The sequence below is a fragment of the Rhea americana genome, unplaced genomic scaffold (genome assembly GCF_003343005.1).
Source record: "Rhea americana isolate MKP2758 unplaced genomic scaffold, rheAme1 scaffold_57, whole genome shotgun sequence".
Classification (NCBI taxonomy): Eukaryota; Metazoa; Chordata; class Aves; order Rheiformes; family Rheidae; genus Rhea; species Rhea americana.
In genome coordinates, this window is record NW_028186723.1 from 51,694 (window position 1) to 70,627 (window position 18,934).

Here is an 18,934-nt window from a genome sequence, read left to right on the forward strand (position 1 = left end):
AGGAAAATTGGCTTTGTGTTTGTCCTTGGACTACTTTGTAAGTGAACCARGGAGTTCAGTTTATGGAGATGTCAGTCTGTTTTGGTTCCTTTCATTTGCAAAAATTCACTGAGCTTTTGTTCCCGAAAAATTTACGAGGCTTTAATTGTTTCTTGTGTACCTTGAAGTCCTCTGGTTAGCTGAACCCTCAATGCAAGGAATTAAATGGGCTCTGTGGCAAATGATACTACATATGCTTRAAACAGCATTTGCAAAATCTGCAGAATGCCTTGTGAGACAATTAACTTTGCTTCCCACACACACCTCCACTGGGTGTATCATGCCATATCTTGCTAATGAACTATGTGGTGGACTGCAGCAGAGTCTCTTTAAAGGTGCGGTACAGAAATAGGAGACCCCAGCAAAGGATAGTTTTCTGCTTCTTTGTCTCGGAGTGCTGACTTGTCTCAAGGACTTACCKATCTCAATTTATTTGTTGTAGGGGAATCTCTGATTTTGTTTTAACCTCAAAGTGACACATAGCAGAGCTTGCCCCCAGTTCTTATATTCTTGTAGACCAAGTGTGAAATGGTGAGTGATAGGAAACTGAAATGCCTATAGGCAGTACAGGTGAAAATACAGCAGAAGCAATATATGCTTCACACTCTTGCTTCCCATGTCTGTGATGGAGACTGACCACAGACCATGAAGTCTCGTCTGCCAGACTTGTGTTGCCATTTGATGATCTGTTCGCTTTTGAGCAATTTTTAAAGTAAAATCCTGTATGAGTTSCAAATGAAAACTGTGAGTCTAATTGTGGCGGAACAATAAAATCCGTGTTGTATCCCAGTGTGCACACTGGCYGTATCTTTGCAATTGCGTGTCTGAGTATGAGGAGTGTCTGAGGTCAGGTATATTTTACAGCTTGAACTCAAATGCAGTGGTAGCTGAACCTCCAAAATATGTAGAGGTTTTGCATATAGAGACTTTATCGTGTGCTAATATATCTGAGCATGCTCACAAGTATTAATGAATGAAATTCTTCTATAGTCTCTTTTTTTTACTGGAGGAATGATTATGAAGTTTAAAACACCCATGGTCACAGAGAAAACTTTGAATAGAATATGATTCTCRGTCCATTTAACCACAGAATTGTTCTTCCTCTCAAATGATACTTGGATTCAGATAAGCTGCAGGGATTTTACGTGGATGTTTCTCTACAATACCAGTATTTTGTTTCTGGCCAGAAGGTCAGAGATGGGGAAAAAATAGTTCAAAATTGTTACTGGAATCTGTCAATCTGAAAAAAATAGAGTGAGTTTTACAGGATTGTTTTTCTCTTCTGTTGGCTTGAATTTCCATGGATCAATTCATCTGCCTTATAAATGAAACAATACCAGGCTTTTGGCAGAAATTTGCTGCTTATGGCTGATGTACATACAACCTGTTGTTCTTTGACAGGTTAAAAAAAAAAAAAAGTGAATGATGCCTTTCTAATGTGAGTGTCAGAGTTTCGTATCTTTCTTCCAGAATTGTTTTCTACCTATAAGACTGTCTTTTCTGTCATATTAGGTTATTATTTATTCTACACAGAAACCTTTTGCAGTTTATTATAGCTGCATCCCTACAAAAATAGTAATTTATATGTACATCTAGTATCTTAAGTTAATCCATTATTGTTCACATGGCTTCTCTCTCTTTTTTTATTGGAGTAAATTGAAATAGTTGAAAGGAGTGACATCTTATTAAAAACAGAATACTGCCCTTTACTGGTGAAAAATTTAGAACAGATCTAGAAACTAAGTCACCACTGATCGTGAATATCACGATCACATGTTGTTTCTTTTTTGCCTTAGATTTCTCACCTGTAAAATAAGGGTGACAGTATTAAAAAAAAGAATCCTGAGGTTCGTGGATTAAAAGTACCACAAATCTGCAACTATTTTTATACTACAATAAAGTTCTGGAGTTTTTTAGACATAAAATCAGATGTCTTGTGTTACAAATCCCTTTTCTTTCAAAAAGGCAGTGCATTTTAKGGCAGTGGGTGAATTTCATCAGTGCTTCATGTTCTTCTCCACRTGAAGAAAAGAATGTTGTTAATAGCAGTAATCTCAATAGGACTTGTACTAGAGCTGTCCCATTTTAAAGAACTTAAAGCTGTTTTAGCCAGTTTCTGTTCCTTTCATTTTCCCACTAGAGACAGCAGAGAGGGTCTCATTCTCATCTCCGCACAGAGAAGAAGGTGACGTCCCTGTAAGTGTGACACTGATCATTAATGCACGCAGGAGGGTCACTGCTGGCCTCTCAATTTCCTTTGACTTTAGCATGTCAGGGTTTTGCAGAGAGCTGCATTTTGCAGAGGATAACCATATTGATTGAACCAAACTAGAGTTTCTAGTATTTCTCCAAACTTGAGGTTGCCATTGGAAATAACAATTACTAGGAGACCTAAATGAAAAATTACATTAAATGAAAAATTACATTAAATTCTCAAAATTTAATTTGTGTGTTTAAAAGGCAATTTGTTATCTGGTACTCGAGTTAATTCTGGCCTTCAGTGTGTTCTAGGAAATCAAATATTTTGTGGGAGAGTTGAATCAAGGATAAAGAGATCCAAACAGATAGTAGAATTTGGTAGGATCTTGGGTTCCAGAATGACTTTTAAAACTTTCAAGTTTTAATGTGCTCAGCTGTGACTTCTGATGAAAAAGTTTTCTTGATGCAAGTAAGTTTTAATTTAACTTATAACTCTAGAATGAATTAGTATATATGTTGACAGCATGGGTGAAAATAGAGGAACATAGTTCTGCTGAATTGGTCAAAAGGTGGTATATCACTACTCTGCTGGAGAGATGATACTACTACTTCCTACCTCGGCAGTGCTTGTGGTGGTAAATACCTTTAAAGATTATGAGATATTGGAGCTGTGTTAACATTGCACAAAAGCTCTTAAAACTAGAAACGACTATACAGTTTTCAGCAGCAGCTTTTGTCTCTTCTTCCTGCTGCTCCCTATTCCAGGACAAGTAGAGGTGCAAAATTTTTTCAGAAGCCCCAGCAGAGTGTTGGAAACTAAGCAGCAAGCAAGGTAGACTAGTTGGACTATGAGTTGTGTCAACTGAAGGTATGTAAGTTATATCAGCTTATCTTCCCTGAATCATTAAGGGCAGTGGGTTTGGGGGGTGGGGGCTTGTTATTGTTTTTTTCCCAAAGTATAGCTTGGGAAATGAGCCTGTACCTTTCTCCTTTTCTTTTTCCTGCTTGTACAAAATCCTGAAAATATTTAATCCAATGATGCTTTTCTGTCCAGTGAATATCTACAATGAAATTAAAGATATGACTCTGTTTTGGTCAATTGTATTGGCTCTAAATTTCTCTAGCAGTGGCCACTATAATGAGCAAACTTTGTGCTCCAGGGAGCCTTTGATTCCAAGTGTGGCTGAATAGATCCCTTTGCCTTCCAGACGTGTTTGTAAATCTTTACCAACACTACCTTTTCTGCAAGTAATGAGACAGGAGACTAGTGATAAAGATTCTCAYGTACTGGCTCTGGTAGTAAACCTCAGAGTACTGCGAACCCCGTGTCACTCGGCTCTAATAAATTCAGATCAGAAGCCTTAACCAGTAATAGAAGATCTCATGGGATGAATCCAGGAGCAAAGCAGTTTGAACTTGTGTTGCATGGTTCCTGCTACTGTCTGGAACATCAATGTATACTACAGGCTTTAGAACAGAATAGTAGAAGATGGCGAGGGAGGAAGTACAGTAGTCATTGCTGAAGAAATACTCAAGAGAGGTTTTAGAGCAAGACCATGGCTGGAGGTTTTTTCTGCCCGATATGACCATACCAGTTAAACGGGTGTGAATATCACACAGTACTGTGTCAGTCACGTGTGAATAATTTCTTAGTCTTTTCCGGGAAGGGAAAAAAAGAGGCTTTTTTTCGGTAAAGCTTTTCTTGTATCTATAGGAAAAAATAGTATAGTAGTCCTTCATCTAATGTCTTTGCAGGCTTTCTGATCTTCACACAATCATCTTTCCTGAGTTTTAACTGTGTATCAAAAATAGCCACGTTAGGAGTGATATTCTTAACAAAAGTCTCGCTGAAATTACTGTGATTTGTTACTGTAAACAGATGATCTGTATATCTTAAATTACATTTCAGGAAGGCAGTCTCTGAAAATGCAGATATGTAGTGTGGCACAGCATGGGCTGCAAGGAGGGGAAGATATGCGTCGGAGGGCATCTTACTACTGCTTGATTTCATGCTGCAGATGGTAATTAGCAGAGGAAAGTGTGATTTATTAAAATACAGGTTGTAGGAGAAGGTATCAACTAGGGACAGTGGCTAATGGGGGAGAGGTTTAACAAATGCAGATGTTTTTCACTGTTCAGATTCAAATCTAGCCCAGACTGGTAGCTAAGTACTGTTGACTCTTAGGTTTCGTATTACAGTAGCAACCAGAGACCATTTCCGAGATGACAAAGTGATAAGCACAGAAATGTACTGAACAGTACTTGTTTTCTAGAAGGACTTAATACATTAGAATAAAAATAGGTTCAGGGACCCAAGTGCCAGTTTTGGCCTTTGGTCTTTGTAGCTGGCCTCTCTAGGCTTCCTCCATGTTCTTGCAGCTCCTCAGAGAAACGCTGAGGATGCTTCTTGAGATTCTCATGATCCCCATGGACAACAGTTTGTGTAATTATCTGACGTCCTTACTGCATGCCAGGTCTGAAAATAAGCTGTGTTTCTTGATAGTTGTTCTCATGGCTGGAGACTTGTGTTCACCCTCTGACTTTTCCTGCTCTTTTTCCGTAGCTCCAGTCAGGCACTAGGCAAGCTGAACTGAAAGGCTGTAGTTCTCCTTGCCCTTAGATCCCCGGGCTAATACCATGTACTCTGATCGGGTCAGCAGTTTAGCTGTGTGGTGTTTAACTACCTGACGTTCTTGCATTTGGCAGTGCAAGATGTGATCAGTGGTCTAGCATGACAAAAATTCTGAACTTTTCAAATTAAGTATGGTGTAATTTCTAAAACATTACAAGACCACAGCTTTACAAGTAGAGATTTCTAAAGCTAAGCCTAAAAACCAGATGATGTTTTTTGATACCTGTGGGTATCTCTAGGACCTCAGGTTCAGTCTGTTCTCTGGTACATTTTATTTAGGCTCCCGGCTTCATTCAGCCTCTACATTTCATCCATTTCAAGTTTTTATTCCAGATTATTTTCTGCTAAGGATCTTCTCAGTGCTTGGAAGATGGGAGCTGTTGCCTTTCCATTCATATTACATCAGTAAATGGAAGAACTATCTTTAGACTGTCGCACCCTTTACCCTGCTAGTTCAGCAAGTCTGTAATACAGGGAAGCAGCCCAATAATAATGGAACAAACAGATGGAGAAACAGCATCCATAAAACGTCACCATAATACAGTATTTCTTGCCTCTTCCTCATATCTTGTACCCTAGCATATCTGGTAGATGTAGTTAAAAGCCAGTGAATTTCAGGTCTAATTCAAAATACAGGAATTTTCGTGTGCATTTCTTTTGTTGTTTTTAGTTTTGTCTTCTTTTTTTATAGGTTTATTTCACCCATCATACATAAAAAGAAAAGAACATGCAATTCAAGGCAGGTTCAGTAACGAAAATACGTCAATATCAAATCCAAACAATATTGTAAAACTCAAACTGAGGCTTCTCCATATGGTATGTTGATATTGCCAGCCAAAAACACAACATGCAGCTTCCAGAGCTGAGTTCAGTGAACTTTAAAATCTGTACAAAAATAACTGGCAACAGCTTTACTCAACGCAAAAYCCTTTCTACTCTCTCCCAGAAAGAACTGTTCCCCCTGCCGTTTTTCAGCACCTCCTCCTCCCCTTCTGCCTGTTCCTTCCTCCCTCTGTTCTGCTTTTTCCCACATTTGTATGAATATCCTCCGTGCCCAGCTCTTGTGACAGAGGGAGGATGCGTCACTGTGCTGTCCGTCTTGCTTTCCAGAGACGTTACATCACCTGCTTCTGAGGAAAGTTGATTCCTTGCAGTTTTTCTGTTTTGAAATACTATGTGRCTTGGATCAGACCAGTTGCCTGGGTATATGAATCAATTCCTCTGACCAGTCTCCAAAGGCTCCCTTGCTCTTAAACTTCCAAAACAGCAGGCAGCTACCCAGGCCTAGTGCAAAAGGCAGATGTGTGGCTAAGCCCTCGATTCCGTTCAAGCTGAGGAGAGAGCAGGCTGTGAGGTGCGGGCTGATCTTGTGCCACGTGAGACAGGACAGCTTCCACTTCTGAGCGTGCTCTCCTGCAGGTCTACATCTATCATTTGTGGACTACATGTCACCAGTATTCCTCTCCACTAGCTTTGGGGGGCTGCCACCACTATATTTGACTGGAAGAGCCAAACATAGTGTTAGTCCCATGGTAGTTTACCTTCTGGGTGTTGTAGGCCAGTGAGGACTGGGGAGCAGTGTTAGGCTTGCATTGTAGGTCACCACGTTTTTGCTTGATTTTTTTTTTACCAGGAATTCTTCTGGTATTATATCTATGGGTATGATTTCTAGGAGAACTATGTGAAAGTCCTCTCCATCAAAAATGTTTGTGGGAGCAGTGTACCTCCTTGCTGAATAATGATCAGAKCACTGAAGTACTTCTTGCATTGAAATGGGAAATCAGGGAGCAGAGTGTTGAAATAGCAGCAGAATTATTAATGACTGCCCAAGTCACCACTGATGACAGTGAGATGGGACCATAAGCAGATTACATGAACAATGGGTGACAATCTAAAATGTTGTTTTCCTTGTCCATGTATTTGTCCTCACACTGCTGTTGTCAATGATTTGATTAGTCTTGTTTCTGTGTCTCTGAATAACGCCATTATTGTCRCATCCTCTCTGTCACTTCTCACTTCAGGTCTGTCAAGTACTCGCTATTATCCACTTATCTAGTGTAGAGAAACATCTTGTGTTAGTGTATTGTGTTACTTAAGGCAGAATCTGTTAGTTTAGCCTGTTTTCTGGTAATGGTCGTGCAAGCATGGGTATTCGAGTGATTTCTGCCAAAACCYGTGAAACTAGGAAGAACAACGATTAGCGCAGGTGGAGTCTGTYGAACATGTTTATATAGATAGTTAGCTGTTGTGTTCTTTGGTTCACTACAGAGATCCATGACTCAGGTGCTCATAACTAGGAAGAATTTTTATTGGTGAGGCAAGATACAAGTCAGAAAGGACCCTTGCGTGCTCTCGGCACCAACGGACTCTAGCGGCTACTATTTCAAAGCAGTATGTGCAAATCAGCCCCGTGGAGGGTGAGGTCAGTTACCTTTAGAGCATCTAGCCTTGAGGTGGAAAAGCCACTCTTGGTATCTGCCTATGCTTACTAGAAGTGATACAGAAAAAGGATGACAACATTTGGATTAAAGAAACAGAGCGGTCCTCTTTGTTTCATAAGGAATGGGCAGAAGTGTGAGGAATATTTAGGAAGGAAATATCTTCCATGAAGGGCTGTTACAGAAGATGATAAAGCATGAAAAATGTCTAATGATACCATGCAAAGTATGGYTCAGGACACAGACTTCAAGTGAGAYATGTTCAGTGCTTGGTCCTCCTCCCCTGTAACGAGTCTCACGGTTCACTTATTTACAGCATTGCTAATGACTCTGGTCCTGGAGGGCTTGGGGGCAGAAATGGCATGTCATAAATCTGAGCCTGGTCTACACAGGCTATACCTGTTTGTGCATGGGAATATTTAAACAGCATAACCCTTCTAGTATAGATGCAGCTGCACAGGATTAGAGGTGCTTAAATCATTAGATCTTACTCCTGATAAATAAGCAGCTTCTTAAAGTTTGTTTTATGAAACTACAAAGAGAAATGTGTCAACTTTAACCATTAACTGAAGTTGCACGCATACAGAAATGTGTGGAAATGCAGCAAATTAACATGACGATGAGGAAAGTCCAGCTAAAGAAAGACTGACATTTTGGGGAAACAGAGGTTTTATCTGGTTTTGGTGAGGGTTCTGATGAAAGATGTGTCATCGTGGAATAACCCAGCTGACTTGATCAGTAGGAAAACCCTTTATATTCTGTAATTTCTTGTTTTTTTCAAACCATGTCTTTCCATCAGTGTAGAAGAGAAAACATGTTATAATGCTGTGAGGCATGTATTAGAAATGACAAGACAGATAATAGATGCTCACATATGTGAGCCAGTGTTGAAAGATGTAAGTGAACAATGTGAACACCAGAAGATGTTCTGACCTGTTAGTGCCAAAAAGAAGTATTTTTATGCTGTGGAAGAGCAGGAAGTAGCAGGGGTGGGAAAAAATAGGGTAGAATGAAACCTCAAAAAAGAAATGTAAAATCCAGGGTAAATCAGGAAATTAAAAGTTCATGTGGAAATTCTAGTCAAACTAAAATGCAAGAAGTAGAAAGGTTTTAAGTTATCTTTATTTAGTCAGGAAATATATATGTATAGCATCACAAAGAGAAAAAAGACATGTATACTTCTTCCAGAATCTGGTATTTTCTGTTGCAATAGATCCTGCAACRGAATCTATTCTGTAGACCCGAATTCTATGTGAGCCAAAAATGTAACAATCACACTTGTGTTATTTCTAATTTTATAGAAATTTCATACGAATATACAAGAGAAAACAAAAYCTATCACTGACCATAGATTTTTCTTCACTTATTTTTCAATGGAAAAAAATTACTTTTAAATAAGTGTCTAAGACTTCTTTACTAAGATACCAATATAGTGGAGCTGCAGTACTGTGAAATCAGTGGAAACTTGTTTGTAATTTTACTCCTTATTGTCATTAATAATGCCATGGAACAGCTTTATTTTAGTTAATCAGAGGTAGGCTGTTGTGCAAYGATTTTGGTCATTTCTGTAGTTTTGAGTACATTTTAGTGGTGCTGCTAAGCAAGTTATTTGTACTATATATATATATATATATTTTTTTTTTCTTTTGCCTTTCTTGAAGAGTCTGAGTGCTGATTAGACTCAGGAAGACAATTTCATTAAGACACTAAGCTTGAAAGAGCAGTCCTTCAGCAAAAGGACTGCTAAGAGACCCAGAGTAACTTAAAACAGAAGTATGTTGTAACTGGTGTGCTTCAGTTGCATCACCAGCAGTTATAAGGTATCCAAAGACAGAGCCAGGAAAGAGGTGGAGAGTCCTGGCACTGGATAACCTCAGTCATAACCAGGCTAAAGGATTGAAAGCTATGGATAGATGCATAGTTTTCCTTCTGATGCCCCATAAATGTTGATGGATTTGTGGGTACAAGTGAGGAGAATTTTTAGGGCATTATGCTTTAACAGCTATATTCAAAACAAGGGGAAGGGGAGCCAATGAAAGGAAGGAAATGGTCCATCTCTGACTTTGTTCTGGGGAGAGAGCAGTTTTAAGATTAGCACACTAGGAAAAAAAATAAGATTGTAACTAATAAGTGTTGTTTAACTTGTCATCTGTGGGGACTCTCCACTGAACAGTTGCAATGCCTACACTGCCAGTGCAGGAAAGGCCTTGATTAGGAACTAGGTCCCATCTTACCTCCTCTATCAGCTCCATGGCATCATGTTGGAAACTTCCCAAAATAAAGGCTGTAATGTACAGCCTTTTTACAGATCCATGTACTAAAAATTCAAGTTAYTGGACTGAAGTTCACATGACTTGCTTGATACCCTTTCTGATTTTGAAAGCTGTGTGTTCCTTCCCAGACACCTTCTCAAGAAAAAAAGAGGAGGGAGGAAGGCAGGGAAATCAGAGTGGTATAACTTTCCTCACAGTGTATTTAATGAAATATCTCTCAAGCTCTTCAATCATGTTACCTTGCTTCATGCTATATCAGACTCTCAGGGTAATTAGTGGTGTGACAATAAAGAAACCCCATGAAAGGGTGCTAAATGGAGCTAGCATGATAGAGATGTTAATCCATTGTTGCATGCCCGCTGCTCACTAGCATTTAAGTTAGAAACTGAAAATGTACTTCACCCAGTGCTTTACACAGCCATTTCTTAGAGTCAAGCCTTGAATTATCTTCTTGGAACTCAAATGGTGCTGAAAAGAACAGGAGCAGCTTCAGGGGTGGTTGGATGCCAAGACACATACCCTGAGTGCAAGCCCCCAGCATCAGCATCATGGGGGCTGTTCTTGCCCAGGGGATTTTGACAGCAGGTGTAGGCTAAGTATAACTAATAGAGGATCGCAGGCTGAATTAATTGAATCCACTTGTCATCTTCATGATTTGAAGAAATAGATGTTTTCAAATTTATGCCATCATCAAGGAGGAATCTCCTGACTGACTGCTGTGCATCCCAGAAAGCCTTCGGTTTTATTTAAGATGGCTGTTTTGTTGTCACAGAGTTTGAAGTAATCTTGTTTATATCAGTTAATCAGAAAGCAGGGCTTTCTCTGCGAGAATATATGGAAATCTAACCTAAATAAGAAAAAATACTTAAATTTCTCTTACAATCTGCGGTGGTGATTTTTAATGCCCTGTTGTGCCTGGAGTAACAATATTTATTCATGCCTATTTTTTATAGGATGCTCTCAGCCTATTCTTTATTCTCATGGACGTCTCCTACAGAAAATACCCTCTTTGCTGGCACTCGCTGCTGTTCTCTCAGAAGGGAGTGAGCAGACAAGCMAATAGTGAAATGAGCCATGAAGACTGAAACTCTCCCTTTACTCTTACAAGCTGTGTCTCTAGGTCAGGTAGCAGTAAACACAGTAGCAGAAGAAGCTATCACTCAAACCTTTTTTCTGATAAATGGAGACTGGGAAGTCTTTCTCAGTGGTGTTTTGTTAAGGATTTAGGCATGTAATTACTTTTGTGTGTCTGTTGTAGATGCAAATCCTGTATGAATCACTGAGAAAACAGTTTGGTTTGTCATATGCAAATTCCACTATAACATCTAGAAATGTCTATAGGGAGTGTATTTCCTGTGGACTGTGTTGGCTCTTGAACAGTGTGCAGGGCTCTTMTGGTTCTTAGCTGGGATTTTAAAATGTTCTTCTGTCTTGAGGAAAAAAAAATCAACAACTGATGGTGGTAACAATACAGGAAAGATTGTGTGACAGCGAGTGTTGACAAAAGACAGTAAAAGTAGACTTAGGAAGATTTAAAAACCTGGACAGAAAACAAAAATGAGATTTGAGTTGGAAAGACTTCTACATCTGAAAYAATCCAGAAGTTGTGTTATGAGAAAGAGAAACCTAGGGAAACAGTAATTGTTAATGAGAGCTAAAAAGGACCAGGGAAATAAAACTGGCAATAGAATGTGAAAGCGGAATGACCATCTCCAATTAAAAAGTGTTTGGAAGAGTATTAGGTCTTGATCATGATGGGGAGAAACAGTTGGATTTAGATCAGTCTTAGCTAGTACTTGGTCACTAACTTCCTTAGCCAGCATTGAGAGAGTCCACAGGGACTAATGTGGGCCAAAATTAAAGACTGATCTACACGAAACATTACACTGGTGCCATAGGGAGACTGTTATCTGTGTCCAGACTACCTCATCTACAGCTAGCTCAGGAAAATAAGTGTAGTTTGCTCCTCCCCCCCCCCCCCAAAGTTTTCTATTTAAGCAAGGGATAATGGCAACATTTGTTAATATCTTTTGTAGATATTTTTTGGTTAGCTTGAGGGTTATTTTTGGTTTGCCAAAGASTAGATAACCTATTCCTCTTGCGTTTTCTTTAAATTCTTTAGGGGCTTTTCTTGCTTTGTTTTGTTTTTAAGGTCAGGAACACAGGTTTTTCCTTCCCCTTTCCAGTGCTTCAGTGATGTTACAGGCTTATGCATGGGAAGCAGTTCCCAATTTTGTTTGGGCAATCAATTGTGGTTGCAGTGAATGCTCTCTGGAGCACCTAATGCTCTGTGCACATTAGACAGATGATTAAGAATTATCATTTGCAACTTTAGTTATTTGCATATACAGAAGRATATAGCTGCAATGTTAGAATTTGGGGGGGGTTTGGAAAAATGTGACCCTAAAATTGTAAGTATTTATATTTCTCATTCATAAAGTATATTTGAAGAAAATCTGAAGTCAGAGATGAAGATCTAAAGTTAGCTTACTGGGCCAATTAAACAGATTGGTCCKATGGAGATTGATTAAAATGCACTATCCTGAAAGACAGAGGAAATTGCATCTCGCTGAGGGTTAGAAAGAAGTGGCTCTGAAGCTATTCTGATAGCCACAATCAAGAACAGAGCYGCAGCTTCAATAAAGGGCAGTGAATAAAGGGCACGTTGCACAATTACCAGTGACCCGGCCTCATGCTGAGGACACTGATGACTGCACTGGCCTCCATTTGTTCAGGAGAGGCTTCTTCCAAGGCTACGCATGGCCCCAGTCACCTTCTGTCACCTTTATAATTTCAGCCGGGTTGATTTCCTCCGCAGAAACGCCCACACGGATGAGTAGCATGTGTAGTCATTTAATCCCAAATGAAGTGGTAAAATAAAATAAAGGCTTGTTTTGTATGTGTTTGTATGTCCATTCTCTGCCTGGTACTGCACTGTAGGTTTATCCTGGAAACTTAGCCCAAATTTTTTAACCACTTACACAAAGAACCCTCATGCCAGTGCTCATATACTTTTAACATGTGTTTTTATTGTCCATCTGGTGAGGTAGATTAGAGCCGAAGCTTCCYTTGAAGCTAAGCTCTGACCTGCTCAGTTTACAATAAGGAGGTAGCTAAAGCCAGGGGAACGRAGCTCAAGCTTTGACAATGTTCCAGCACTATCCTGCAAGTTACTGGGCCTGTGTTTTCCAGCCACAGCATCGCTCCCTTCCTGYTATCTGCTGTTTCTGTATTATCGCCACCAGAGTTTAACTCCGTTTCTTGTGATCTTTTATGTGCTTTCAGTACTTGGTTCACTTCAAGAAGGAAATAAAATCGTTCTAAAGATAATTTCCTCTAGTCTAGGTGAGTATTTTATCCAGGACTTTGGATATTTGTCTGAGATTTCTGGATATCTCACAGCCCAGATGGAACTGTGTGACATCAAAAAGTCCTRTGCTCTAGGTGGACCATCTCTAGCGCATAAACAAAATGAGGCTGACATCCAGTTTCCAAAGCCCGGGGCGTGACATTAGTCTGATAAAGTAGATTTGCTTTGGATCTGAAAACAGAGGAGATGACTTTCAGAGGAAAGCTGGGGAGGGGAGAGGTGGTACGCATAGCATTTACGCAGGTCGTGGAGCAGTCCTTAAACAGCTACATGCTGTTGGGGTTTGGGGCTGAGGATCTGTTGTAGCATTGGCCTGACAGTGCAGAGAGAGGATAGTGCTGAAGTTAAAGGCTGGTGTGATGTAGCTGTTGTTCCAGTGGATTCTAAATTGGAGAGAGAGAAAAATGTTCTGATTTAGTGTATACTGTTCCCTTGGTGATTTTGTCCTGATAGTTGATTCTTGCGCAGTTACCAAGCACTGACCCAAATAAAATGGATTGTAAATCCTAGGGGGTTTTTTGAGTAACATATTTCCATTGAAATGRGAACATGATCTTCTCACATTCCCCRTTGTTTGCTTGTAGTCCAGAGGACAGAAATGAGGATGTTGGGCTATTCTGAGTTGATACCAAATCTTTGGAAATTGTACATGCACAGGCTGACTGTGCAGAAGGTGGACAGCAGTGTGTGTTCAGCTGATGTCCCCCAAGGTTTGTGGGTCTCATTCATATCCCAAGGCTATACTGCGGCTCTGTTTCAGCTTTTGGATATGACATTTTACAGTGGTCTCATTCACCTTTTATTGGGATTTCAACTGAGTAATGGAAGTGGAAGATGCAGTTCAGGATAGGGGGGRTGCCAGGCTTCTGTACAGATGAATTCCTGAGTGCATACAATGAAGCAGATTTGCTGTCTTCAGATTTCTGGTTTTAAAAGCTCCTCTCCCCCTTCTGCCTTCCAAGACCCACTGGCCAGAACAAGAGTTACCAGACAGTGAGTATCCTGGATGAAAARCTTTCATGGCATAGCCTCCCATATTTCTGTAGCTGTTTCGACACCTGTCCGCACACCTGGAGAAGCTTGCACAGAAGTGTCAGATCTCACACAACTGACTGCACATTCAAATGGAGCTGCCTGTGCACRTTGTTTCCAGGTCTTCTGCACTGGTGTGATGTAACTGTCCAAGTTCCTCATCAGTCCTCCAAAATTTTTGAGACAGCATAGTATCTAGTCTCACAGGATCTGTGATAGGTGGAAAGAACAGATGATTCTAGCAAAAAGGCAGTGGAACAGAGTGACATTTTTGGAAACCTCTATTGAGAATGCAAAGAAAATCTTTATCTTTTAAAATTCACTTCCCTGCTTTTCCCTCATTCTTTATTTGATAAATTGTTTTCTATTTACAGCTACCACTTTTTAATGCATTCTCCCTCCCCCTAATTTAGTGAGTTCCTATTTTCTCCTTCTGACAATGTTACCATATGCTTCTGTTATTCAGAGATTCTTAAACATGTATTACAACAGTCCTGAAAAATAATTAGGTGCTTCTSTGGTGTAAAAGTACATCTGTAATGAAAGGCTCCCAATGGAAATTACAGGATAAAAATGTCTCTAGACATTYTTCTATCCTTCTTCTTCAGTTCCTTTTTGCCCCTTTGCTGCCCCCTCCCATCAAAAAAAGTAAGTGGTGATATGATAGAGGGAAAAAGTCTGTATGAACAGATATTTTCATTTTCTTTCTCAAAAACAATGCACAGTATGTTGGTATTTTTTTGAGAAATGACTAGGGAAAGAGATCTCCAGGGAGAAAAAGCTATATATTTAGATTCTGTACATTTAGAATAGAACTTAATTCTATGTTGATAACCAATAATTTACACCCTTTCATCCAAAAATCCTCCTGTTCTCTGTGGGGAATACAACATATGTCCAGCAAATTGGTAACCATATGCTTCTGTGAATGCGTAGTCCCTCGGCCATTCTCCTATTCCGTTCCCGTTAATGATTCCCCGTTAAAGCAGTTTGGGCTCAGGATTCAAAGCCTCTGTTGAAAGCTTTGTCAGGGCAGGAAGGACAACTGCATTGTGTCTTGTTACTAAAATCAAGGGAAGGGTTATTTTTGTATTGCTTTTAATATTGCTTGTTCTGTGTTTTGAAGGGTTTCAGTCAGGTGTTTTTTCTAGGGAATTTCTCAGAGGGCAAGTGAATTGATGAGTAAAGGTTTTCTCAGCTCCTGATAGAAAAGGTGGGGATGTCTCCCACACAACTTCTCCCTGTTGCACATTGGCAAAATAAATAAAAATCAGGATTATCAAAAAGAAGCTTCACGGAGGCTTTTCAAAACCTATTTGCTCCCAAACCCTCTGTTTCATCCTGTCATGATGTCAGCCCTCTGGTACTGCTGTTGAGATTGAACAGGTACCAKATCTGTAATGAAATAAGCCTTCCTTATCGCCTTTGTGCATCAGAACATAGAAACCAAAAGGGCTCCAGTGCCCTCTCTGCTGTCACCTTTAAACAGAAGTGCTATAATACAGCAGGAACACTGGCTAGAATATAAAATATAAAAGCAGTCATGCAAAGGGGACCAAGAGAGTTAGCCTGCTGCTATCCTCCTCCAGCAGGAAAGATTATCCCAGATAAGCAAGAGCAAGGTAATGTTGGACAAATTAGCTTGACTCGYGAACCCTGAACTCTTGTCAGTATTAATGCTTGCTAAGTTAAGCAGGCCCAGGCTTTATTATGAGGACTTACCCTCAGAGGCCAATGCAGACAGCCTGTTTTGTCTTACAGATTCCACGTATGAGGGGCTCTTGATCTTCAAAGATCCCAACAGGTTATTACAAATGGATCTTTTTCCTAACCTAAGCAAGTCAAATGTCTTGACAGTGATGAGAGGTAAGTGGCTTTAGTGGTGCCTGTGGGTTGGGGGCATGCACAGGGTATCTTGCTAAGCTCTTTGCATAAGGATAGACTTTGTTCTGTGTTTGCACAGCGTTTAGGACCACAGGAGGAAATCAGCTCAGAACTGGTGATTCTAGTTACTGCTTCATCAGTAATAATCCAGACAAGCCCTAGATGGTCTTGATTAATCACTTAACAACACAGCGTCTAGCAGTTCACAAGCCTTTTCCACAGTTAGTTACTTATTTCCTCCCGCTGCATGTCCTCATCCCCTCCCAAATTCAGACCTGAAAAAACACTGCGTCTGTACCAGTCAGCCCTCTGTCAAAGGGTGCTTCTACGCAAATACAATATTGCTAAGGTTTACTAGCTCACTCTTTCTCTCAGCAGCCAGGCGCAACCTGGTCATTTTGTGTTTTTTTTTCCTATTTGTTTTTTCCCAGAGCGAGGTTAAAGAAAGAAAGGTCCTCCAAGCTCATTGTGGCCGTGTCATGTCAGCCATCTGTCACACAGCTCCCCCAGTATCACGTAGCATTCATAAACTGTAGGTGATCGCTGGGTTGTCACAGTTGCCATAACAACTCCTCGGGGGGCTCAGAAGCGTGGAGTCAGATGTGCTGGAGCAACTGCGAGACTTCCTGATTTTGCAAGGTGGGAAGCGTCTTTTCTCCTCTTACGGGCTTTCTCGTGAAAGCAGACCTCCTTTTTAGCACCACTTGGTATCACAGGGGGCTATACCGGCTGCAGCGTGAGCAGAAATGATGGGGAAGGTAGCAAGGGGAGTCAGTGTGAAACGGCCAGCCGGATCCATGTGAGCACCTCGGGTAATGTGTGCCAGCCACTGTGGCTGATAGCCAGACGCCCTGAGGGGACACTGCCAGGTAGTTAAAGCCTGGAAACGAGCTTTTCTTTAATGCTGTGTCAAAAAATTGTTCCCCAGTTAGAATCTTGAAATGACTTAGGAGGTGAGGTGTGGGAGCAAATTGCACACCCTTCTGAATTTCTTCTACTGATTTGCTCTCTTGTCCATTCATTAATGGACGTTTCTTTAAGCAGTAGAGAAAAGTGGTTCTTAAAAGGGAAAAACACACCTTAAATATTTGCTGAAACATGTCTGAAAACTATCTGGAGTGAATGGAATAATTAGTATCAAAAATGAACGCCCCTGAGATGTCAGCAAAGTGATTGGAAATGCTGGTGTTCTGCTTTTATGGCTTATYTGTGGGCTTCTTACACTTCTGAGGTTAAAAAAAAGATCAGCCTTTTCTTTGAGCCCCTTTATGTGCTATAAGGGGCCTCAGAGATACATTTCCCACAAGGAAGACAATATTTGTGCTGTCACTAATGTCAAATTCTCTTTCCCTCCTATTCTAAATTTGGTGTAGAGTTCACATATATCTGTCCCAGGGTACTTGATTGGTTGCAGTTGCCTAAAGGGCAGATTGGGACACAACAAATCAAGATTTTTTTTTTCTTGCCTCTACTAGAATATTCTTATGTGACCTTGGGCAAACAGTTTCCTTCTCTGTGGAAGACTGAAATGAATGTTTTGTATAATGCAGACAATCATTACCTATCTCACAAGTTTATAAGATTCAGACTTGATCTGAATATGCTTAGACTTAGGTGAATCTGAGGTTGAGACTTGAGTTCACTCTATTTAGTTAATTTTTGAGATTCTTCTGTGGAAAGCACTGACTGTTAAAGCTGAAGAATTTTCCTAGGAAAAAGGCAAAAATAAAATTATGTTTATTCTGGAGGAGTAACACCAATTTTATATATATTCTCCATAAATGTGTATATGTGAGTATACATACCTAAGTATACTTAAGTACTTAAGTGGAAAAAATATTTTTGTTACACAAAAAGATTCAAAGAAAATATCCCTGGAAGGAGCTGTGCTGTGTTCATTCATTGAATAATGTGTCTTTGCTTTTCATCCGCTAGCTGGAAAGAAGTTGCAAACAAAAGCCTTTTTGTCATGAAAATCATCCACCAGCCTTTGCCAACTGTCAGTCAGAGAAACAATAAGTTTAAGAGCCAGATGTGCCACCCACCRAAAGTATGTATGTGAGCTTGGGTTAAAGGATGGAGAAGGAAATGTGCTCTCATAATAGGCCAGCACAACAGTGCAAAAGCAGCTCTGCCAGCACAGCTCCTCTCTCCCATCAAGAGAGTTGATGGGACCATCTGGCTTTCTCTGGGTTCAAGTTTTCATGGGCATGGTTCCCACTAGTACCGCAAAACGGAAATTGTTTGTTCCCAAACCTGATTGCAACACAAGTTGTAACTGTGTCCTTGACTGTTGCAGTCTAGATTGAGCCATAGGCTAAGATGAATCAAGTAAATAGATGGACTATAGATGAAGTAAAGATGGGAACAGATATGACAGAGGAATGTCATGGGTTGCAACTAAATTCAGCTATAGCTCATAAATGAAAAATTGAAATCACAAATCCCCAGGCAGGCACAAAAGGTTTTATGAGGCAGTTCTTATTTGCTTGATGCAATCTAAAGGTTTAATACCGCTAGGAGAAATGACTTTTCACCACTTCCTTTCTCCTCCCTGCTGTCAGCTGGCATGCTTGGGGACTGCAGAGTCCCTGAYGGCACCACGCTCTACATAAGCGTCTGTACAAGCACTTCAAACAGGAGGGCTGGAATGATGGCAAGTGCATTGGATTGAGCTGAAGGTGAATTTGGAAGGGCCCATCCAGGAAAGTGGCTGGTTGCTTTAGGCATCCTGGAATCATAGGAAAAATATAACTTGATCGTAATACTATAGATACGTGAGATAGTTTTCAGGCTATTCAAATCAGACATCTGCTTAGTAGGCCCGGAATTAGTGTGTCATGTGCTTAGTTTGCCTGAGCGGACAAAGTAAAGGTAGTAATCATCTTTAAGTACAGCGATAGTGAGTCAGTTATCACACCAGAGAAGGTTTAACAGAGTAATTATTGACGGGGCACCTCCACTGACATTTTTAGCCTTTACTGGAATGCTGAAGGGCAGGTAATTTTGAAGCAGGAGAAATATTTCACTATAGAAGAATATCCTCCTCCCCCCTTGGTAAATATTT